This window comes from Aptenodytes patagonicus, chromosome 21 (genome assembly GCF_965638725.1).
Source record: "Aptenodytes patagonicus chromosome 21, bAptPat1.pri.cur, whole genome shotgun sequence".
In the NCBI taxonomy this organism is placed as follows: Eukaryota; Metazoa; Chordata; class Aves; order Sphenisciformes; family Spheniscidae; genus Aptenodytes; species Aptenodytes patagonicus.
This window is the reverse complement of record NC_134969.1, coordinates 8166286-8190955: the sequence shown is the minus strand read 5'-3', so window position 1 is coordinate 8190955 and position 24670 is coordinate 8166286. Positions and strand designations below refer to the sequence as shown.

Here is a 24670-nt window from a genome sequence, read left to right as displayed (position 1 = left end):
AAAACGAGGAAGGATCACAGACTGCAAGTGACAGCAAATCACAGCAGCGTATCCTCCTCTCATGGAAAGAGCAGGAGAGGACTGCGTTTCCTACAGACTGAAAATACTAACGAACCCCTCCTTTCCCTTCCTTTGCATGCTGCAGGCCCCGCTGCCCATCTCTGGACACAGATGTTGGTGGAGAGGGGAAAAGAAAGTGTTTCAAGTTACGTCTTTGAAATGCTAGAGGGGCAAAGCACCAAGAACAAGGGGTAGATGGAAAGAGGCAGAAAGAGGCAGCACTACACAGGGTGGAGTTCAGTCCCGTAATTAGCTTCATTTGAGCTCTCTATTCCTTTACAGTAGTTCGTAACACCCAACTTGTTTCAGCCGTCCCCGAGCACTGAGCTGCTGTCTGCACTGCATCCCCTGTCCTAGGTCTAGCGTCTCACTGCTGATCAACAACGGCCAGCACCAACACCACGGTCTTGTGCACCAAGTGAGAGCTGGATTTCCCATGTCTGACACAACTTCATCCCTGGTTTGTTGCCCAGATCCCCAAGCCCTTCAGCCTGGTTCTCATCCTCACACCGCAGTATACTCAGAAAACTTGGTCGCGTATCACCCATCCTTCTGCCAAGACTATTTCCATCCCCAGTCCTGTCCTTTAAAGTAGATACAGAACTTCCCTCACATTTTTTCTCCATTCTTCAATTTAAAAATCTCACTAACAACCTTGTTAAGCGCCAGCAGAACTCCATCCCTTCTGTACAGGCTGCCTTTATTACCAAAGTATTGCCCCTTCCTGTGGTCCAGCTCTCCTGTTCAAACCTCTCTCCCCTCCTACAGACACTGGATACACTTGAGGAAGCTGCAGGACAGGTCTTCCATTGCCTTTGGCCATAATGGGATGTCCCTGCCCACGGCAGGGGGGTTGGACTAGATGACCTTTAGAGGTCCCTTCCAACCCAAACTATTCTATGATTCTATGATAATGGTTTTTTAACCTTACATAAGCATTATCACTGTCTCCCCACTTACAAAACCCCAAGCAAGACTTTGTGCAACACAAGGATAGGACAGCACCTTCTGCTCCCAAATTTCCATTTTCTGTCGTTTGAGGTCAAAGAATCAGCTTCAAATTTACATGTGGACTCCAATTTGTAAGCTTTGAAACTTCCTACGAGGGCACTCGGAGATTATTTCTCCAATTTCTCCTTGTCCTTCTGCAGAGTTCCTGTCCTGTACCAGGACAAGTTGAAAAGATGGGGCCTCCACTCCACTACTGCTGCAGCACCGAGCCCAGCCACATCCATGTGCATCCCTGTGTTTAGTGTGGAGCACTGGACACCATCAGCCAGCAGCTCATGTTCATAGCCTCCTCCATCCATCATACATGTTAACAGACTTCTATTATCTGAAGTATCAACTCTTAGAGACACAATACTGGGCAGGACAGACTTAACTGGCTTGTTTTATTGCATTATTTGCATTTTAAGGAACAGCTTCCAAGTAGTTTATCAGTGACAAAACCCCTCTTGGACCTTCCCAGCAGAGACGCATGGAACCGGGTTACAAGAGCTGACCAGGGGACCACATCGGTCCCACTGACCTGGGCCAAGAGGGGCTGAGGGATGAGAAGATTGTTACTTCTCTTTCCCCAAGCAGAAGGGATGGCTAATGCTGGAGCTGGTGGACATTGCCTGGACAGTGCTAGCTGGCATTTCTCAATCTCCTTTTTTTCCTTCATTGATGCAGAGAAAACAAAACCACAGTGGGCAGGGACATTACAACATCCTTTATTTATAACCAAAGAGGTTAAGTTTTGGATTTTAAGGTTTGGAGATTGTTTTGTTTTTTTTTTAAAGCCTTCCCCAATTCCATTTGCTGCTTATTTGCCACTTTGGGAAAGAGGTATCACACCTGCATAATTTCTCACATTTACTTTCCGATGACCTACAAGACCACAAGTTTCAGATAGAGGCAGGCTGGCTGAACAGCATCGCTCATATAGCCCAAAGTAAAGCTTGTTATTTAAAAAAAAAAAAAAAGGGGTTAATAATTTTTTTTCAGATGGGAGCTGGTTTTCATTCCACTCTGCGGCAGAGCCTTTCCTGGTGGTTGGAAAGTACATTTGCAGATCTCCTACCCAACTTCAAGCCTCAGGTAGGGCTGTCCCACACCCAAGCTGAGGACTGCAGGGATGGAGATCTCCCCAGCCAGTCCACTGTTGCACTGCTCTCCTCACAAAGACATAGCTTATGTCCAATCTGAAACTCCCAAGATGCTATTTGCAGGCGTTGAATCTCGCTGCCTCCCCTGCTCAGCACCCTCATCTTGGTAACTGCCCTTCAAGGAGCTGTATGGTTGCCGCTGGATCATGCCTTAGCCCCATCAGCCAGGCTCTGATGTTTCAGGTTAACAGGTATCTCTAACTTCTGTCCTGGTAGAAGACCATGAGATCAAGAACAGATTTAGAGGTGCTGTGTGCTTAAGTATTCATAGCACATTTTTCTGCAGGCCAGCTGGCAATTAAGGATCACCATGGTTTTGCAAAGGGCTTAAAGCCCATTGCTTGCATCAGGCCAGGGCGCACGCCTCTGTTGCAGTATTAAAGCTGCCCTTCCTCTGCCGCGCTGCTGGTGATGCTGCAAGTCAGGAGATGGGACAGGCTGAGGCTGATACCAGATCTGAAACACACCAGCTCAGATGCCTCAAAAACAACGTATCTTGGAAAAGACAGCCAAGCTCTGCTGTCTCCAGCATAGAAAGTAATTTCTGTTCTCAATTATTTTTTTCTTTCTATTGATCACACCAAATACAAAAATTAAAAGGCTTAATTTGAGCACAGCATTGCCCAAATGCAACCATGACAGCCCCAGCAATGCTTCTTCCTTATCAACGCAAAAGCCTTCCTGGGCACAGAAAGAAATACAGCTCTGCACCGCACCCCCGAGCACGTGCCCAGAGACACCGCGCTCTTCATGGGTTCTGATAATAAGGACATCAGTGCAGCGTGACCCAAGCAATTCTCCAGGACCTCTTCTTCACGTAAGGGGAAACCCTGCAGTAGGTAGTACAGGCTTCACGTGAGAGCAGGTCAGGTCAAAGCCTGGAAAGCAGACAAGGACCCAGTTTCCACCCTGCATTAACGAGCCTGCCCTCGGCTGCCATTAGCTTGACTTTGCCCCTTTTAAGCGTTTACTTAAAAAATGCGCAAGGTGCGCTCCAAAACTCAGAAAGCCTTCCTCATGCAGGAAAGGCAGTCCCGGAGCTCCTGTGCTGCATGCACCCTCCCCACGCCAGGTCCTGGGGCCCAATCCTGCTGATCTCTGGGCATCCACCAGCCCTCTCACAGCTGTAATTCAGCATCTTAAATGGTTAAACACTGGACCAGGCTGCCCAGGGAAGTGGTGGAGTCCCCATCCCTGGAGGTATTTAAAAGACGTGTAGATGAGGCGCTTAGGGACATGGTTTAGTGGACATGGTGGTGTTGGGTCGACGGTTGGACTCGATGATCTTAGAGGTCTTTTCCAACCTTAATGATTCTATGATCTTCAGACACACACAGTCCCTCGGAGACAGGCAGAGAGGATTGTGGCAGCTGCAGCTAAAATCTGAAGTGTTTTGTAGCTCTGGGGAGGGTAATGATCAAAGAGATTTTATTACTTCCTCCCCCCCCCAACATTCTGTAGAAAATCCGTTTATTTGGCTCAGGAAAGAATTTCATTACAAGGTAAAAAAAAGCTGCATAGGGAGAAAGTTCAGGAAAAAGCACCAGAAATCAAGAAGTGGAAACAGTGAAGCCCAAAGCAGAAACCAAGCATGAATTTTTGGAGCACTGGGAGTGATCACAGGGCACACATTTAAACTAGATCGCCAGGTCACAACTGATAGTTCATTACACTTTCAACAGGAAAACAATCATTATCACGTACTTTCCTTTAGTTTAACCTTTTTACATCAGTTCCAGGTGGTTCAGCTTCGCCGGAGCTGTCCCCTGTGGTGACTGGCATTTAACTTTGTGCCATGAGGCCACATGGTGGTCCAGCAACAAGCTCTTTTTTAGTGATCCTGGTAAGAGATTGCTCCCTGACCCCAGCTTCCACAACCGTCCAAAAAATCAACGGCAGCAACATTAACAACTCCCAGCGAGCCGGGCTGCTGGCAGCGCCGGTTCATGCAGCGTCTGATCAGTGGAGTTAAAAGAACAGACCAGAAGAAAGCGTTAGTAAGAAATTTATACTGAAGAATTCCATTGCAAAGCCCCTCCTAGATGAAGGGCAGGCCCAGGAACACAAAATCTCAGAAATTATCATCAAGGCTGCTGCTAGTTTGACCGAGAACAGTTGTTTCTGGAGTTGCACTGGCGCAAGGGGCAGGTCAGAGCTCCCCACCGCTGCCCCGTCTCTCTCAGTGCAGTCCCCGTTACAAACCCCCGCAGAACAGGCTGCATGCGCCCTGTCAGCTTACAGTCGCGAGATTTCCACGCTGTTTTTCACAGTTTAGTGTACTGTCAAATTTTCAGTTTTCCTTCTAAAGAGAAAATTCAAATATTTGCCTTTGTGTATTTTCTCAGTTAAAACTTATAAAGGGAATGATTCAACCTTTACAATGTCAATGAGCGTTTCTGGAAAGGGATCGGTTAGCCTGTTTCTTTAAGCATATCTCTAACGCATCTGCCCTCCTCTATGTGCATTTCAGGTGGGCAAATGTCTGTGTCAAAATATGAAAAAAAACCCCAATGAGTTTTAGTTTGAAAGCCAGCAGGTGGAAATAAAAGGTCCTGTAAAAAGTCTCCTAAAAATATGAGACACAAATGTGTCAATTTTTAAAATGTGAGAGCTGCACAGCATGAAGAATTTTGGCTATGACCAATAAAGTTGAATTGGGGGGGGATAAAATACTGAGACCATACACCTTAAAGCCTGTCCAGTACCAAATAAAGGGGTGGGGGGGGTGCACCATATGTACCTTCCCTATATGAAGTCTAACCAATTCCTGCTCCGATATGACTGGTCGTTATCACTGTCAAAGCAATTTGCACACTGGGAGCAAGAAGTTTCCAAAAAAGATTAATTCCTACCTTAAAGCCCTTCAAATATACCATGTCGTTTTACTGATAAAAAAGTACTTTCGGTGCATGGCTTATACCACTCCAGGGGGACACAGGTTAAACTAGAGTGTCCCAGAGCACCTGAGGAGGATCACAACCTGGATATGCTTACACAGGCTGAGCTAGATTTACCCAGTGACGCACACACTAAGCTGAAGAAAAGCAAGGCAAAACTGCCCGACACGTTTAAATACGTATCTTCAGTTTTAATGGTGCAGTGTTAACTGGTAAATCCCACATTTACAGAGTGCGAGGAACAACACCTCTGAAGAGGGCGATGCTCTCCTTGCAGTATCTTGGCAATCCTTATTCTTACCGTGTAACATCTCATTTGACTACTCACTTTACCATCTCATTCCTCAAAACGTAGCAGAAATTGAAGTAACGCCATCAGCCCAAGGTCCGCAATGACAAGAACTGTTCCCAGCTACAGTTTTATAGTTCACTGCATCAGAGCAACATCACTGTTGATCTTCAACCAAGAGAACCACCAGAGGATTTGCACATTGAACGTATCCTCTCAGCCCTCTCCCTTGCCCAGAATACAACTTATACACGAGATTTACTTCCAATTCACGGGTCCCTTTACAAAGAGCAGGAATTCACACAAACAAATACAAACATAAAATACGTTTATTCATGTTCGGTGGATTCAAAGGGCAGTGGATGTCTCCTCATCCACAAGCAGCTGATGACTCCTCCTGGCCAGTCCTGGTTGAAAAGTGTCTCCCCTCTCGCCCCATGAAAGCGATATGCCCCGTTATTCACAGGATGGTAAATCTACAAGATTTAACCTAAAATTTTTCCGTAATAGGAGACATTCACTGAATTTTGACTGAATGCAACATCACATCATCCTCTTCCTAGAGAGCGAGCTGCCTGCCAGCATGCCACAGCAGTTACGAATCTGCGTTCAGAGGACTGCACCCACAGCACTAACATCGCAACGTGCCAAATTCGAGGTGGTTTTGTTTGTTTGAAGACGACTAGAGCTGAGTCAAACTTCAAAACTTTTGGTTTTTTTTTTTTTTTTAATTTGTCAAACATGTTTGTTATAGGATTAACTCTGATCCTGCTTTCTTGGCCAAGTCTCCAAAATAATCTCATGCCAGCTCCTGAACTTATACTTCTGTAGAAGTTGCTTTTAGGAACCGCTCATTCCCGCTGCTCAGCAAGACTAGTACAACGTTGCATGTAAAAAGGATTAAGCATGGGAAAAAAGAGTGTCTTTCTGAGTGATTCTGGTAATGTCTGCCCAGCTGAAATGAAAAACAAAGCTAAACTGAACTACATGACATGCCAAAATACTTTTATAGAAGAAAGGGATTTTTAAGTAAATAACACACATGCACACACACAAATTCTCACCTCTTGAAAACTATCTATGCAGGCACACAGGCCACCTTCCCCCTACTACCTGGAAACAATCAAATGGAGGAGTATTGCAAACACAGTGAGGTACTGCACATTAAAGACCACTGGGTGCATTCTGCTCTCTTCTCAGTCCTCCTTTGAAACAAAAACTAACAAGCCAGGATGAAGCCAAACCCTCGGCATTCACGTAAGCGCAAGGTAACTCTCAGCTTCCTGTGGCTGAAATTTCCCACAGGACTTGGTACTTCACAGGAATAAAATCACAAGATCACAACTTCCAATTTGTTTCGTCACTGTTTTCCAAACAAACATTCAGAATTCATTTTGCTTCATGGGAAGTTTCATCAGGTTTGCTTAGAGTGGTTTTCTGTCTGATCTGAAGCATCAGGACACTCCAAGAAAATACTCAAAACGGAGAAAGTTCCCACCCAAAGGAAGTGATTATGAGTTTCTCTTCTCCTCTTCCCTGCATGATCCAAAGAGAATACGTCACTGAGGACAAGCAACACATGAGAACACTCAGGCCCTTGGAAAACAGCCACAAAGCAATGACTTCAAAAGATGTTTATTAGAAAAAATGGACGTTACAAGAGGACTGGGTAGGAAACAAATTATACAAGGCACATGCAGTTTCACTGCATAGAACAAGAGAGAAGACTGCAAATACATGTAACACACCTACCTGAAACTGCTAATGCAGTTAAGCCACTGCTCAGATCACTTGCCTCGACAGGCAGATGCTGGGGTTCTTCTAGAAGACAGCTAATCTGTGATGTGTTTTACATTTACTGCAAAAGTACAAATTGTATGCATAGTTTTAATGACAGTTAAAACAAGACTCATATGCAAGAATTTCTACATCATTCTTCCAAGTTGTGGCATTAAGATACTGTATCTCCTAAAATTTTATTTATTTATTTTAATTCAAAGTGATCTAGATTTCAAGTTCTTATACTACGTTTTTCTCCAGGAATAACAAGACCTTGTTGTCTACACATGGTTCTACCTAACAAAGCATATCTGAGACTATTTGCTTGGTTACCTAAGGAAGAAATCCAGAGACTTAATTATCTGTCAAAACAAGATTCACAGGCAAGTCCTTTGTAACCCAAATCAGAGAATCAAGATATATATTAGCCAATGCTTTCATTAGGTTTCAGAACAAACACGACCTAAACTTGACCGAAAACAGGAATTCTTGTCTTTAAAGCGCAGCTAATGGCAACCAGCAGTCCCCCATCATAGAGCAGAGAGCGATGCTCAGCTGGACTCACAGCAGAGAAATAAACGAGCACTAGCAACTCAACAGTTTCTAGCAAGAAGCACTACACAGACACCAATTCTTAATCAGGAACATGAACAGAAAAAATACCTCACTGAACAGATTGGTGACTTTGCATCTGGGTCTGTATCTCAAAGGACAAAAAATATACTTCAGGAAGGGTTAAAAATCTAATTCTCAAATGGGTCTCTTTTCCTCCCCGATGCTAAAAACATGCCCTGTTTCTTGACATTTTGTTACAGTTTCAGCAGCCGTCTGATCAATCCAACATCTGTCCATAAAACTTTAAGGATTATATCAGAAAAAAACAGAACAGATTAACTATTGAGGGCTTGGTTGTCAACCCACTCCCCTCCCCCCCTCTAAACTTACCTCCTCTGTTGCAGCACAGCTCTTGGATATGCTATAAAGACAAACATTTCTATCAACACTGAAATTAATAAATTGAGAACAGAGAAAACCATGGCCAAGAGACACACGGCACCTAAGCCTTCCCCAGATATGTCAGACCACCAGGACTAGATACGAGTACCTGCCATCAGAGTTCACATTGCAAGTCCGTGCTTTAGTGCCCATCACAGTGTCTATCCTTCATCATCTAAAAACAGATGAGAGTAGAAATAATTACATTTCAAACAGGAGAAAGTTATTATAACAGAGCACACGTCCTCTAGCCCTACACCAAGGAAAAGAGGAAGCTGGCATTTAGCAAATACAAAAGCAGCAAACAAGATCTCTCTCTATTACAAATAAAGTGAATAAAATAGACCTCACAATCTCAGGAAAGGCTCTGCTGCCCTCTTCATTAATGTGGTGAAGAATTTCATTGAAATTGCTAGTTAGTAATATAGCTAATAAATAAATTAATAAATAGTAAATAAATAGCAGCTAATAAATAGTAAATAGCTAATCAACTGTCACATACACATGCGGTTTAAAGAAACTGCAATCAGACCGAGAAGCTGTTACACTATCCTCCTGCCTCTCTGGGAGCATAAAGCCAAAGGTAAGTGAAACAAAGCAAGTAATCCGTTTTACGTGCCATCCAATACCCTAAATTACTGAGGTGTACTTGGGAAGATCCTGCTCAGTTTTTCAAAGTAAGCTGTAACTCTTTGCATCTGTACAACTGCCTATGAACTAAAACTTAGGACTGAATCTGGAAACGAGAAGGCAGGCGACGGTTACCTGAGTTACTGCTTCAGCTCACTATAAGAAATGTGACATACTGCCAGAGCTGATTTAAGCTATTTTTATGCTTTAGTCTTTGAATAACAGTTTGTCTGAGGCTTGGTCCAGGATAAGTAATAAACATCCATGTTCCTCGACTTTAGAGGTAAGGCTTTCTTCTTTTTAACTCTGTTTCTCCTACCATATGTTAGAAGCTCCTTTTAAGCATGCAGAATAAAAAGAAATCCCAACTACTCTGGAACAGATCATTATTTTTTCCAAACTGCCCATTAAGGAGAGAGAAACTGTTCAATCAAAGACGGATCAACCTGAATATCCTGCAGATGACATAAAAAGCAACAGTCACTTCATTAGTGTCTACACAGGCATTTCATGAAGTTGTGCAGCGGTGACATTACTTACTCTTTTTTTAAGACAAACCCACTAGGAACAGGCAAGGATTTAAAAACCTAAATGAATCTGATGTACTCACATGAATGACAAACAACCAGGCTGCAAGATTTCTTGTTGCCTGCACGAGTTGAAGCGATGGTACCTGTCAAGGTATCATCAAGAAGGTGCTATCACGGTAGGCAGCGCACTACCACACTCCCCCGAGGGCATCTTCTAAGCTTAATGGCCAAAAGCTGCAAATACAGAACAACCACCAGTTTTGGAGAAACTATGTATTTTACGATTCAAGAGCTACCTGACAGCTGTGACCACAACATGCTATTCTCCCTAAAAAAGGAATGAAACCAAAGAAATCTTCATTTCTTGAACCCTAAAGAGATCAAGAGACATGTAAAGCCAGGCTGATGATCCAGCACAGGCCAGAGACCAGAGATCAAGGGATCTAGAAGAAAAACGCTCGCCTCGAATGGATCTGACCAGCAAATTAACTGTTCCAAGAAATAACAACGGTTGATGGGTTTCTGCCGTCAGTGTGTAGGTATAAAGCTCTAAAGCTCACTCAAACCAAGCTGAACTCTGGACCTAACTAAACTCTTGGGTCACAAGAAGTGTAATTTGCATGAAAAAGCAGATTACCATACCTAGGACTCAGACAACAGAGCAAAACCCAGAGCCAGTAATGGCTTGATTTCATCCTTTCTGCTACCTCTTGTACTGTTCTGGAAGATGGAAATTCTTCTGAGCTGCCACTCAGCAATGCTAGGGTAACGGCACTGCAGAGGTGGGAAGACCTCAACAGAACAGGAAGGTATTTAGAGTCAATGAAGCAGCATCACCTCAAACGTTACCTACTGCTGCCACACCTCAAGCATTAACCAAGGCTCTAAGTCATGTCAGGAGGTTCTGCCACTGTCCATGGACAGAAACCCACCAAAGTTAAGTAAAATCTTCTCAGTCCTGTCGTTATTGTAAACATAAGATGGGTAGGAGGCTGGAAGACCAAGTTCTGAGAAGTCATGATAAAAAGGGGAAAGGGTCACACACAAAGAGGAAGCACAGAGACAAGCACAGACCTCTGCAGCAAAACATATCAAGAGCTGAAAAGCCGCAAGCAAAGCTATGCTTTTTTTTTTTTTTTTAATTTGTGTTTGGGTTTTGGCAAGATCAGGAGCTTCCCTCTCACCAGGCTCTTAAGAGAAACTGGCAAGGACACACGTGTACGGGGCCTGACACATTTGTGAACAAAGCAGGAGAAGCTGCAGGCAGAGGTCAAGCCACCTCCGGTCCAGGCTTCTGCAGTCAAGCACAAGATGAGCACGACCATGCTGCTTTCAAAGTTACATCCACTCTGCAAACAGCTTGGACGCTTACGTGAACATCCTGACATAATACTGCTCTGTTGGACCTGCAACATGATAATCCAGCACAGCCAGCTCCGTTCAGGACCTCAATGGCTCCATGCAGGGCCCCTCAGGGGTCCCTGCCCCAGCTCCCTATCACATCCACAGTAACAGCTTTATTGACAAAAATTCCATCTTCTCATAAACTTCTGTGTATTGGGGGCTGGGGGTGGTGGCATGGGTTTTTTGGTTGTTGTTGTTGTTAAGAACATACTAATACGTCCCCTCTGTAATACTGGCAAAACATCAAAAGAAAAAACGAGCTAGAAAAACAAAACTTTTAACATTGCAAGGGGCGCTAAGGCCAGCAAAGAAAAGTTGCACCAGCGTCTTACCAATCTTCAGCTCCCAAAGGTCTGCCCTTCTCTATCCAGAAGACGCAGTACTGCGCAGTTCTTCATGAGATGATCAATGGACAAAATACCAGAACTATTCTTTTAAATTCTCCTTCTCTCAACCCAAATAACATGCTAAAAAAGCAGGTAGTGAACTCCATTTCTGAGAACACAACTGATTTGCATCCTGCTCTGCCTTTCTTGTCGCGTGGAATTACTAAGTCTCACAAATATTCCATGTGAACCTTGCAAAGCAGCAGGTGTGTCAGAAGGCACCGAGGTGACTCAGGTGACACCCAAAAAGGTGTTTTCAGGCAAATATAACGGGCAGTTACACAACTACTTCTCTATCTCGCCTCCACTAAAAGCTAATTAAGACCCAGCTTCCTAAACACTTCAATTAAAAAGTATAGAAAACAAGTGAAATATCATTCAGTTCCTTTTTTTTTTTTTTTAAAAATGTTTGCAATGAGAAGCAGTTCTAAACTATAAGGTAAGTATGAGTCAAGCCTTCTGACAGACTGCTGACTGGAGTGTACGATGAACCACAAGAGGTTGAGAGGGACAGAGCCTAAGTCCAGGAAACCTAGAAAAGGAAAAATATTGAAAAAATACAACAGTAAATACTGAAAAGAAACTAGAGTCCTATAATCTTCTGTCCCATTTCTCTGTCAGTTTTGGTTTTTCCCCCCCCCAGTGTGGGTTGCAAAAGGGACACTGAAGAGCCATCTACTGGAATGCTAAAGTCTCTTAAATCAGGATACAACTGAAATTTGTGTGCAAAACTCTAAGAAGCAATTATAAATATTTCAAAACGAAGGTGTGCCTGAGCCATTTCAATTCAAAAAGCACTGGGCTAAAGTTAACCTTGATTTAAGTAATGAAGTATAGCTCGATTATACCAGGCATTATTCTCACAAGTTTAAGAACATGGTACCCAGCACAAGAAAACACGATGCGATCGGCATTTGTGTTCTAGTAATCCCTTCTCCCCCCGTTCACTGTTCTGCAGAACGTCCGTTGACAGATGCATCAGTCAGAAGGTGAAAAGCAGCTCTTCCCTGCAGGCCACGACCCACAGCAGTGCCGCAGGCTGGGATTCACCCACAGGTAAACGTTTATTTTGCAAGGTTTTTTTATAAATTTAAAAGCATACTCAGGATCCAATTCACTTGATACTGTGACACAACTTTAGTAAACTGGTATGTCCGCAGAGGCTGTAACACCAGACTGGGCATATATGAAGTGCTAGGAAAGAAATATTTTCAGAAAAGGCTGCAATCAAACTTCTCCAGAGGTATAAAGACAGATAACTTACCAGCCAGCTCAATTCATATGGCATCGTGGATATTCTTCAGGGATTATGAGAGGCGAGATGAGAATGGAAGCTAAAACATTATTAGTAGATAAAAGGGACCAGGCACTTGCATACTGAAGATACCAAATAAAAACATGAGTTTTAACTTTTTTGGAGCCTAATTTCTGATTGCTGTTCAATCAACTATAATTTCTAAAATATTTTATTTAGACAACTAGTAGACCAAAAAAAAAAAAATCATTTTACACAGCCGTAGGCTTTTGCTTCTCCTTTCATTCTGCCACCACACATCATCTTCCAGACAGTAGTAACACACCTGCACTGGCTGAATTGTTATAATGACAGGATTGAACCACGAGTATTACAAGCAAATATATGTTTAATCACACATTACATCTCAATTTTCATCAAGCAATCCTATCTCTATAAGTAACCACAATCATTCCCAGTTTTTTGGTATTAAACTCTGATTGTGCTTTTTTTTCTCACCAAAGATTTTGTGATCTCAATTTGGAACAGGGAAGAATTTACTGCTAACACAAGCAAAGGTTCTGTGCATCAAAAAGAAGTCTGTCTTTGCTTGAGATCAGTGTAGCTTTGCCAGTCCCACGTTTCCTCCTGGAGGTCCTCTTACATATTTATATACTGCAGTCCCTCAGTGCACAGGGGATTCATAAATCTAGGAATCATCATCTAATTTTCACCTACCAACACAGTAACTGCCAATAAAGAATCAATGTGAATTATGTAGCCCCCATATTCCTGTTACATCAGGAGCAAAGCTCAATCTCCATTGCCAGACCCAGCTCAGTATCTGAAAGATACGTATTTTTGTATAGAAAAAAAGTTACACAAAACATCCTTGTGGTCTGTCCTGCATTAATTTACTCATTATTGGAAGCTTTGTAAGAAATACACGATGGTTAAAGAGCTGTGAAACACATTTCTTTGCATTTCAAGCTTCATAGCATCATTGAATGGTTTGGGCTGGAAAGGACCTCTAAAGGTCATCTAGTCCAAACCCCTGCCCTGGGCAGGGACATCTTCAACTAGATCAGGTTGCTCAGAGCCCCGTCCAGCCTGACCTGGAATGTTTCCAGGGACGGGGCATCCACCACCTCCCTGGGCAACCTGGTCCAGTGTTTCACCACCCTCAGCATAAAAAATTTCTTCCTTTTAGTCAGTCTAAATCTACCCTCTTTTAGTTTAAAACCATTCCCCCTTGCCCTATTGCTACAGGCCCTGCTAAAAAGTCTGTCTCCATCTTTCTTATCAGCCCCCTTTAAGTACTGACAGGCTGCAATAAGGTCTCCCCGGAGCCTTCTCTTCTCCAGGCTGAACAACCCCAACTCTCTCAGCCTTTCTTCATAGGAGAGGTGTTCCATCCCCCTGATCATTTTCGTGGCCCTCTTCTGGACCTGCTCCAAGAGGTCCATGTCTTTCTTGTACTGAGAACTCCAGAGCTGGAGGCAGTGCTCCAGGTGGGGTCTCACCAGAGCAGAGGGGCAGAATCCCCTCCCTCGACCTGCTGGCCACGCTTCTTCTGATGCAGCCCAGGATACGATTGGCCTTCTGGGCTGCGAGCACAAGTTGCCGGCTCATGTCCAGCTTTTCATCCACCAGTGCCCCCAAGTCCTTCTCGGTAGGGCTGCTCTCAGTCCCTAGGACCTCAACCTGAAAGATATACAGCTATAGAAGACACCATAGATATAATTTAGTGTTATTACTTGCTACTCCTCTGCTGGTTACCAAGCCTACAAGCAACTTGTTACTTCTGAAAGTTCAGATTTCACACCAGGAAAAAGCTGTTCCATCACTGTCATGATTTTTACCATACACTTGTAAAGTAGTTTACCCTGTATCCTTACTCAGAAAGGGTACTCTCCTCCTGGTGGGACTAATTGAACTGCAGATGAAGAGATTAAAATGGAAAGATACAGCCAACTACAAGCACTCCCTTAAAAAAAACAAACCCCCCCACTTTCTTAAAAAAGCAACTTCGTTTTCTTGTCCCTACTCAAATACTGCTGCTACTTTGTCTGCAGCTATCATATTTGGAAAAATCTAGGACCTAAGAATACAGAAGACCAAGACTACATCATCTGACTACATCAGATTTCTTTTACTGCAACTTTGATGTTACTGCATGTGGTCCTTCAACTGCCCATGCAAAATTCTTTTGGAAACCTACTGCAATTCAGGATTTTCAGAGACTTGCATTTTTGCTTCAAAAATCTGAGATGACTTCACTTGCCTGACTTACACATCTCAAAAGCGGAAGCACTAATAAGGTCTACTGTTTTTATGATGGGCACACTGTTGGGAAAGCAAGATGACTCATTCCAGGAGCACACAGTCCAAACACGTTCTTCAGACACGTTACAGGGAGATTCAAGTCAAACAGCAAGATCCTCCAGTATGCCGACTACCAGCTGATTTCATAGCACAGAGTTAGACAGAACGAAGTCCTTCAGAAAGATCCTGTAATGCACAAGAGATGCCACATCTTGACGTCTTTCCCGTCTTTGGGTGGAATTCCCCCACTCACCCACGCAGATCTGTATCACTTGCTTTACTCCCTGTCTTCAGCTAGCAGAAACAGCAGCCACTATCTCCTGGATATGCATCCCACTCTACCACTCATTTTTTCTAGCCTTGTGCATGGGCATTACCACCAGATTATTTTATTTTAACTCACAGGAAAACCTACAAAGAACGAACTTGCCAGCTGTTATCCTCAGCTGGGGAACCGTCCATCATTACCTTCCTGCACTTTAAGCTGGACACCTGAAACCACTTCACCTATTTCGCTGTCTTGGCCTTCCTGCTCAATTCCTGGCAACTTCTTTATGGCACCCTTAACTACTCATTCTGGTAAGGAACACCTGCCTGCCTAACACGAAAACATGGCCACATGCAACATCAAGGAGATGTAACCAACATGCTCCCAGTCTGTAAAATCAGCCTAACAGAAGTATTTCCCATTCAGAAAGTCACATGGGATCCACCACGCTTAACCCTTTATAGTTAGTGAGAAGAAATAGATTGTACAAGTCACTCTCCTACAGCATCTACTTGGGACCACAGTTCTAGGGATGTACACCAAAAGCAGCATTTGGTGTATTTTGGTGTGGAAGGGCTGGCCCTTCCACAGCTATCATTCTCAACCCTACACAAAACCTGCACTAAAGTCAAACCAGAAAATAAAAATCTTAGTGTTATCTTAGATGAGTTCCCCAATGCAGACTACAGCACTAGCAGAAGAAACACCTGCATCAGAAAGGACTGCTTCTTGCATTGACAGTGCACTGAAACTCAAACATCTGTAAAACTGCATCATTAGATACTGATCTATATGAGATGATAGGAATCACTGTTTGGAAGAACTTCCTTCTCACTCCGATTGCTGGTCAAATGAAGGGTTCTGGATGAGAAAATAGAGGAAAAAGTGAAAAAACAAGACCATTTCCCAAACTTAGTAAAAACTCCAATACTTGGCTGTTGAAATTTCTTCAGATAAACAAGTCTCTGACTACATCAAGTCTGGATGAACCTCCACAATCTGACCAGCAGGAAGGAAGGACTTGTACGACTACATGGAATGATCCAGAATTGGTACGTTGTACTAAACAAAGGATATTAGGAGAATATGATTCTTTTATCATCCTTAGTAAGCCTGTTCTTATACTTTACACATTTTTAGGCACACTATCTTCAGTTTCTTTTCCTGGTACACTGGATACAGCAAATGTGCAGTTCTCCAAGCTGTATCACTTAATACTGGTTAATCAACACGTATGTATGGTGTTAGGAAGGGCAGGACATATATCAACTGTAAAGGTTTTATTCCAGTGGTCAGTGTATACATCTATGATGTGCACCCTAAAAACTAAAATGCAAAGGCACAGAAGCGGGGAGAAACAAGTCTATTCATGTAAGATAACAGCTGGGTGTATGAGATTAGTAAACAATGCTGCTCACTGCAATCGCTTTGAAAGGAAACAGGTGGTTAAAGAGATGAACAACATGGTGTTCCAGAAATATTCATGTGAAGTATGGTTTTACTCACTTTTGAAACTACCGTTGTGTCTGTATTTTAATAGACAGGGATTCTTAAAGACTCTACACGTTGCATGGTTCAGTGCATGCTGCTTTCATAGTGGTCCCTTCCAGTGACAACATCAAAATGCAACGTGAACAGACCTGGCATATGCTTGAATTAACCATATTCATACCTTGGCTGACGAGGGAAGGGTTTATTCAGAAACCAAAAGTTTCTTGAGAGTTACTCAAAGTCCACTTCATGCCAGACAGAACTGCAGGAGGAGGAAGAAAGTGTCGCAACAAGAGCGGTAGGATCCCCAAGGTAACTGTTACTGTCTGCCTCTGGGAGGTCTCCTGGAGCTCCCCACCTGTGGCTCTCTGGAGCATGCTGTACGCACCCTGCAGCTCCCCACAGTACGGAGCTGGAGTCTACGGACAGTAAGCCAGCAGGGCTGGACACTCTTCTCGTTAGTTTGTATATTTAAGGATTACTGCCACTTCCTAAAGTAATGGGAAGAGTCTCCTACTGCTGGTGAGAAATGAGTGAACTCAGTTTTGTTCATGAGAAGGACCTGTGTGCACTCAAACACAAAATATTTGTTCCAGCCAGCTCGAACAAGTTACATACCTCTGAGACAAACTACATCCTTCACTGCTAAGAGACCTTCAGAAGGAAGAATAAACTCCATTAATGAAGGAGATGACTGGTTGTAATGGTCTCATGTACACCTTCCCTTCTTCCCCTGTTTTTCTAAAGCTAAGTCTTTCTGTAGAAGTACTGAGTAGAAAACTTTCCTAGCTAATTCACCTCAACTCTTCTCTCTCATACAAACAGCACTGAAAGAAGCCTAACTCAGTAGAAGATCTTTATGCTCAAAAGCTCACATTTGCAGATACATGCTTTCAATCATACTTGCCAGTTCAAACAAGACAAGCCTACCAACAAATAAGCAATTTTTCTCAGTCTGTCAAAAATCTCTACCTTGCAGGAAAAGTCTTCATGGAAAGCTAGGTTATCATACCTCAATCCCAAAGCACTCAAATTTATGGCTTTTATGTAATTAGAGAACAGAAAACACTGAATTAATGTAAAAAGTTCAAGTAAGTGAAAATTAGTAAAGTTAAAGGAGTAAGTGTTGCCTCTGAGAAGAAGGATGGCGATTCCCACCATGGAATTGGACTCTAAACCCTCCATGCTAGACTCTAAACTTTGTGCTATAACAGAAGAGCACTGATTTTTTATTTATTTCCTAAATTAAAATTTAATTTAAAAATCCACTATTACTATTTCTTGGTTGAGGGAGTGGTGGAGCTAATCACAGCAACTAAGAGCTGGATGACCGCGTTGTTTTTCTTCCATGTGTATAAACACACTGCCATTCCCACACTACACAGATCTTATAATACACTAGAAAAATCACTTTGAGCTACTCAAGTACTTGCACATTTATAACTCATTTCAGCAACTTCTGCTGATATAGCCAGACATCTGACGTTCTTTAGCTGCTTCTATTTTAATCTCAGCTCAGTTGCTAAAAGGATTTTTGAAGCTATTTCCAATGAAAGAGAAAAGACGACCTACATTCGTGGAACTGCCTCTCACATCTGAACAGCCTCTTGCAATGTGGAAGATAGTCTTCACTGCACATATCCCACTTTGCCCCGGTGAAATAGATTTAATTTATGACCTTCAGATTTCACATGCTACGCTGCACACCTTTTTGAACACACTCGTAAGGCACGCAGTTGAAGACATCTATTTGACATGAGAGAAAAGGCTAAAAACTGTACAACCAAGAGTCAGTCAAGCAACAAATAAAAGGGGAGAAAAAAAGCACATTTATTTTCTATGGACCACCATTAGAGAAATTACACAGGAGGAAACATGTTGTGAAATACTTAATGTTTACAAGGAACATTAAACAAAATGTATGTTTTAATGCTTTGCAGACATGAGGAATAATAAATGTTTATTTGCATAAAATGGGCAAATTAAATGCAAAATTAGCTAATAAGCACGTCTACATTCCTGTTCAACATGTATTATCATCTAGAAATTCTGACAAAATTAGTAACTCAAGATCTCATACTTCATGTAGATAAGGTATATATGAAAATATATGAATATCAAAGAAATTCAAAGAAAAGAATCTTGCAGTATTTTGACCTTTACAAACCACATCAAAAACTCATTTGAAAAATAGCAAGGTCCATTCAAAAAACCCTCAAACCTTGCAATTGAACTTTGCATCTGTAGCTTGCTGGCTATACAGATCCAAGATACTGCAGGTAACACTTTTTTCCCTCTCCCTCTCTGCGAAGAAAGATAAGCAGAGGTGTAGATCCAATCCAAGGGACAGTAAAGAAAGAGCAGAAGAGAGAAGCTACAAATACCACAGTTAAGGCTTTAAGTGTCCTCATTTCTCAGGAACCTTAAATTCAATGTCAGTATCAATTGGTTTGTACAGCATCAGAGTAGCAAGAACTGCAAGCAGCGAGTATGCTTCATTTTAACAAGGGGTTAACAGCACCGATGGTCGCATACTGCTTTGAATCTGAATTAGAAGTAGCTGAGAAATTTTGCTAGCAAGCAAGTTCACTGTGGAACACTGCTAAGGACTCCCTTTTCAACCTGAAGTTTATTTTTTTCCTCTGACCTATATGTTCAGCTGTGCAACATGCTACCAAAAAGCCAACAGACTGCTTTCTTAGATGTAACATATTATCATCCTGTAAAGGTACAGCAATTAAAAAAATCAAAGCTACAGAAATCTGACAAAAAAAGCATGGCTGACCAGCTATTAATTAGGACTTTTGTAGTGAACCCCTAAATAACATCTGAATGAATATGGGTGGGGCAGAAAAACAAGTATTTTACAGAAATGCCTATGATTAAGGGTCTTCTTTTAAGTTGTGTTCACCACAGATTTTACGTTGAATCCAGAACTGTTGGAAAACTGAAGGTGAATAAAGGTGGCTGCTCACCTTCCTGGAGTAAGCATGATAGCGCTTACTTGTGAGCTTACTGTCAACTATCTGGAGTAACTATGATAGTGTTTACATTACCTAAGGACCCTTTTATGAGGTATACTAGTCCAGTTGACTTGTCAAAAACTAGAGTTTTTGACTCTCTTGAACATGACTTGTAATCCTAAGGTACGCCAGTTAGCTATCATCTTCCTGGCTTCATTTTTAGCACTGTATGAGATCTTTGGATTCCCAGCGTTAGAGTTCCATGAACACCTTACCAAAGGCCTTCCAACTTTGATCTTCCTGAAACAGCCTGAAGTACAGTTCAGATGTGGTAACAGAACTCCTACTGCAGCACGAACAGATCTATCAACTACCTGAAAAATGACTGTGCTTGCAAAAATAGAAAGCAAAAAGAATTTACAGTTCTCTTACTCTTCCTGGAGAGGCATACAGCATGCTTTGCATATGAGAGTCCCCAAACTTGATGTCCAACTATAGCCATCCTTGCCAATAACTAATTTTTATTGAAAAATGATCAGCTGTATGTATGTTCTTGAACTGCTGCATTAGTGGAGCATTCCATAAATCTGACCGGCTAACACCTACCTGCAGGACCACTACTGCAAATCACTCTGCCCTTTGCAGATACAGAAGGTAAAGACGCCCAGTATGAAGTGTGCTGTGGGCACGGCCATGCTGGCTTTCCTTGTTTGGTGTTTTGGGGTTTTTTCTGGGGGGTGGTGGTGCGTTGGTTGTTTTGTGTGTTTGTTTGTTTGTTTTTGGTTTTTTTTAAGAAGATCTGCAAGCACTAAATGTTAATTTAGCTAACTGGGAAAATAATCCACTGACTGTTCCAGATCTGAGGCCATCAAGTATCATTTAAGAAATCTGACCCAACTTCACAAGCTGTTTCAACTGAGACAAGGTAGTTCTAACTTAACTGCTACATTTTTAAACTGGAAAAGCCCTGAAAAAGGGTTAGACTGGAAGCAGCCTTTTATATACTATGCAGCACTGGTAAAACTGAGGGCCTGATTCTTCCCAACAGTCCACTCTCTTCTCTCTCTCAGCCCAAGTCCTCCAAGATCCCTTTTTATAAGTTGCAAGAATTTCAGTTCACCCAGTCCTCTTTCTGAAGGCACTAAAATTCACAGTAGCCAGTTTTGGGTACTCAAATGACTGGAAAAATAGATTTCTACATAGAAACTGTACAAGTCAACTGAACTGGGTTATATTCCTTTAGTTTTTAATGCAAGTACTTAAAATAAAGCTTATTCAGAGGAGAAAAAGCTTTTTGCCCCACCCATATAAATTTTTTTGTAACAAAATATTTTTTAAGACACCGTTGCTACAGCTCTGCCCACAAACTTAAGCAACTAGTTACCCAGTGCTTTAAGGAAATAATTTCCATAAGCAAGAATAGAAATTATTTAAGCGGTTCTAAAAACACAGCTAAATAATTTGCCTTTTGCCTATCTGGAGATTCCCCCAGTGAGTTTAACCTAACTTTTTTAGGTAGCTCCTTGCTATCAAAAATGACTATACACCCCAGCATACCAAGCCACTGCTCTCTTTTGCTCCAACACTTTCAAAAGTATTCCTGATGGAAGCTCAGCAGCTTTTCAGAAGTTGCTAGACAAGAACTAATCCTATCTTCTCTGTCACGCAGGTAGAACGTAACTAGCAGCCAGAGAACAGGCTAACTTGTCTGCGTGCAAGATGCTGAATACACAGCTTTGATCTCCTCAACACAGCATTCACAACAAAGCAGAAAGGTAAGTTGCAAGCCAAGTATAGCAGGATAAAAACTAGTTTCAAGACTAAAAATTAGGACTACTTTAGTTCAATGCAATTCACCACAGATGCAGTATTAATCAGAACACATACACCCCTTTAAAGAAATTGGAGCTGAAGTATCTACGCACTGACACCCAACTGTAGCCAAAAGCTCTCTTCTGTCAAAAAAACCCCACAAGAGACTCCTTACATTTCCAAAGGAAAAACTAATCTTGTTGAGGCATCACATGCAAAAGTTAATCCATACATTTATCTATGGATTAGTGTATTACAAAGATGTTAAAGCCTCTCCTGTACAAACGATCTACTAACATGGAGCACTTAGATCAGACAAAGGAAATGTGTGCAATTGCCTAGAAGGCTCAGCAGCTGGTTCACAGACATCTCACAAGATTGTTCTTATCTGATGCACGATACCTAGAACCTGCCTAAAGACATCCACAGGATGAGTTTGTTCTGCATTTAACAATGTAATTTTATTTATTTAATTTAACAGAGTAATTTATTCCTTCGCACTGAAAAAAATCAGCCTTAAGTGCATCCCAGCCTTCAAAGTGGCAGTTTCCAGCACACTTCCCACTCAGAGCAAGCTCACAGAAGAGCTCTGCAACAAAGACCTGGTGAGAAGTACCAGATCAGCGCAAGCTCTTCAATATGAACTTTATCAGAAGAGAAGGCAGACAAGAGAAAATTTTTCTTCTAACTAAAAGCAGGACCCCTCACAGCTGCTGATAGTGGGCTGCAGGCTTAGACTTCCTCAGCTATATGGTTTTTCTACCTCTCCTCTTTCCAATACCTTCAAGAGAAAAAATAAGCAGAACATATTTGCTCCCAACTCCTCTGACGGGCAACAACCTGAGTGCACAGTAACAGCCAGCAAACCAGCAGAAACAAAAGAAAATGGGAAACATGGGGAAGATTTCATACCCTAAGAACGGCTACTACTGCTGGTTGTTCAAGGGGGAAATAAAGTGATAAAATATTAACTAACAGGCTTGACCTGCTGCCTTACAGGAAGAATCATTTATGTTCAGTTCTAGGTTCTACTGGGTAAGTGGAGGTGTCAAGGACTGGTAAGTGAATTAACAGCAACACCAATTATTTTGTCAAGCTGCTCATCAACTGCTTATGAGGTTGTCTTCAGCTGCTCGTAACCTCTTCCCACTGTTCAAAGCGGAATGCTCCATTCTAAATATCTGACCTCAGACAGAATCTCCGGGAAAATCACATTAAGATGGTTTGGATGTTGAGATCAGTAGCATTTCAACATAACTGCATTATTAAATTCCTGCAGATAAGATGCATGCTGGCTCCAGTATTTGCAAGTTACAGAGCAGAAATCACTCAGGAAAGATTTGCATGAAAATAAAGATCATTGCAATGGTTCTTCCAAGCTGCTACAATCTCATGGATGCACAATACTGAGAGTAGGAAGAATTCCTCTCCTGTGATCTCAGTGTTGCTACTGCCAGCACTGAGCAGAACAAAAAGGAGGAAAGAGCTCACCCAGAAAAATGGGGAGAAAAATCTGTAATTGCAATTGATTTTGACTGAAAACGCGTAAGGATGAGTTCAAGATCTCTGGTCTTGATAAAACAGACATGAAACTTAAAACAAGGTGTTCTTATCTTTTTTGGTGTTTGTTCTATAGGTACTACCAGCAAAAAGTTACACTAATTCTCTACCTCACTGGTTCAATATACTGAATTTTAAAACCCGATTACTTAAAAGTAGGGTTCAACATGGCACCTTAGAACATGCTTCAAAGAATTCTTTCAGAAAGCAGTCTGCATCCAGGAACTGGTTAAAAAGTGAGCATAAGAAACATCAAATTACTGCCTGTGCAACATGTATTCAGTTCTCCTGAGTACATGCATTATGATACTATCTTCAATTACGCACTTGAACAATTTTTAATCACAGGACTTTTAGCCCGTGCAGTGGTTCACTACCCCTTTTTCTGCAGAAGTTAAAGCAGCACAACAGGGAATTTAAAAAGAGAAAAGACCATCCATTGCTAAGACAGCTGAATGCTCTCCAGAATTAGATTTCCTTTCCTATCACAAAATTAACGCTTACACCACATCCCCTCTTAAGTTCAAGCTGGGTATGCATTTTCTGCACGCTGAATTGGAAATGTCTGGAAGGTACGTCAGAATAATGTCATGTGAACAGGTACTGATACAACGGACACTCATTCCTTGAAATTAAAATGGAAATACAACCACCTCTCACAGAGGCCGCTGTGATGATTTAAAAAAGAGAAAGAAGTTATTGTGTATCCTACACTTACACAAGCTCTGCAGAAAGTTCAACAGGAAAATTAACGAGCAAGACTGCATGCTCACTGGTGCTAAGGAAGGAAGAAAGCGTGTACTTAACGCAAGGAGGGCAGAACTAAAGTTTGGTCTGCTCTTCATTCTTCCTTTCTTTTTCTGCATTTAATGCAATTTGGCAGATTATAATCACAGAAATACATTTTGAAGTTGTGTTTTAAATTCATAAACCTCACTGATAAGAGACTGATGTTTCTGTTTTATGAAAGGAGTACGGCCCATTGTGTATTCCTACAGTTATCTCCAAATTCCACATGTACGAAAGCCAATCCACTCAGTTTTGGGTTTTTTTTTCCTGTAACAACCTTGCCATCTGCTTCATTTCCAAGACCCAGGCCACCCGAGCATATTCAACAAGTCCTACTACACCCCTTATTATCAGTAACTCCATGTGACCATGCAGATTGGAGAATCCAGAGTTAAGAGATCCTCTTATTTCTGTTTAAGATCTTTCAAGTGAAACAGCATTGATGACTTTGTGTGATCAAAACTGTTTTTGAATCGAGGTATGCCAAGCAAAGTTTATCTGGAATTAAAACAAATACTTCATATCTGAAAAAATCCTTACAAAATACCTCTACTCACCAGTTACATTTCTTCCGTAGTTGGTGTCAGAACTGGCATGCTATTCAGTTCCACGATAAAGAATAACTGAACCTGGAATGCTCCTATAGCCTAGCAAGCTCTTTCCGACTTCTCTGCTCCTTCCAAAGTACTGCATAAACGTACAATCAGGAAAAGAAAGGTCTTGACACTTCTGGCTGAGGAAACGTGCAAGATGAGCAGGTGCCATGAAGGATTCAACATGTCCAAGTATTTCAGGTTTGATTTGCAAATCTGTTCTTCAGCTTTTGCTATTTGTTTGTCTAGAATCAATGTATCATGCCCTCCACAAAAAAGATGATTACTAAAATCCAGTGGTTTTATAATGGGATCAACTACAACTGTCCCTTGGTTTAACAGCAATTCTTTCTCAATTAATGCCTTCCAAGCATTATCACATTCAATAGGTAAATAATCCAAACTCATGATATGCCAGTTTTGTTGTTATTTTCAAGATAGAATTTTATTATTTTACAGAGATCTACTTGGACACATTTCTCAACAGCATTCTTAGACTTTGAAGTGTGCT

At 41.9% G+C, this 24670-nt stretch overlaps 2 long non-coding RNA genes across 2 annotated transcripts; both read right to left on the bottom strand.

The window, feature by feature from the left end:
- Positions 1 to 5710: 5710 nt before the first annotated feature.
- On the bottom strand, positions 5711 to 6927 carry LOC143169787 (uncharacterized). Its single transcript, XR_012996941.1, has 2 exons — positions 6464 to 6927; positions 5711 to 6354 (listed from the first exon to the last, which is right to left on the bottom strand). It is a non-coding gene; the product is annotated as an uncharacterized LOC143169787 (long non-coding RNA).
- Positions 6928 to 7018: 91 nt separating this feature from the next.
- LOC143169786 (uncharacterized) lies at positions 7019 to 10269 on the bottom strand. Its single transcript, XR_012996940.1, has 2 exons — positions 8284 to 10269; positions 7019 to 7257 (listed from the first exon to the last, which is right to left on the bottom strand). It is a non-coding gene; the product is annotated as an uncharacterized LOC143169786 (long non-coding RNA).
- Positions 10270 to 24670: the final 14401 nt, after the last annotated feature.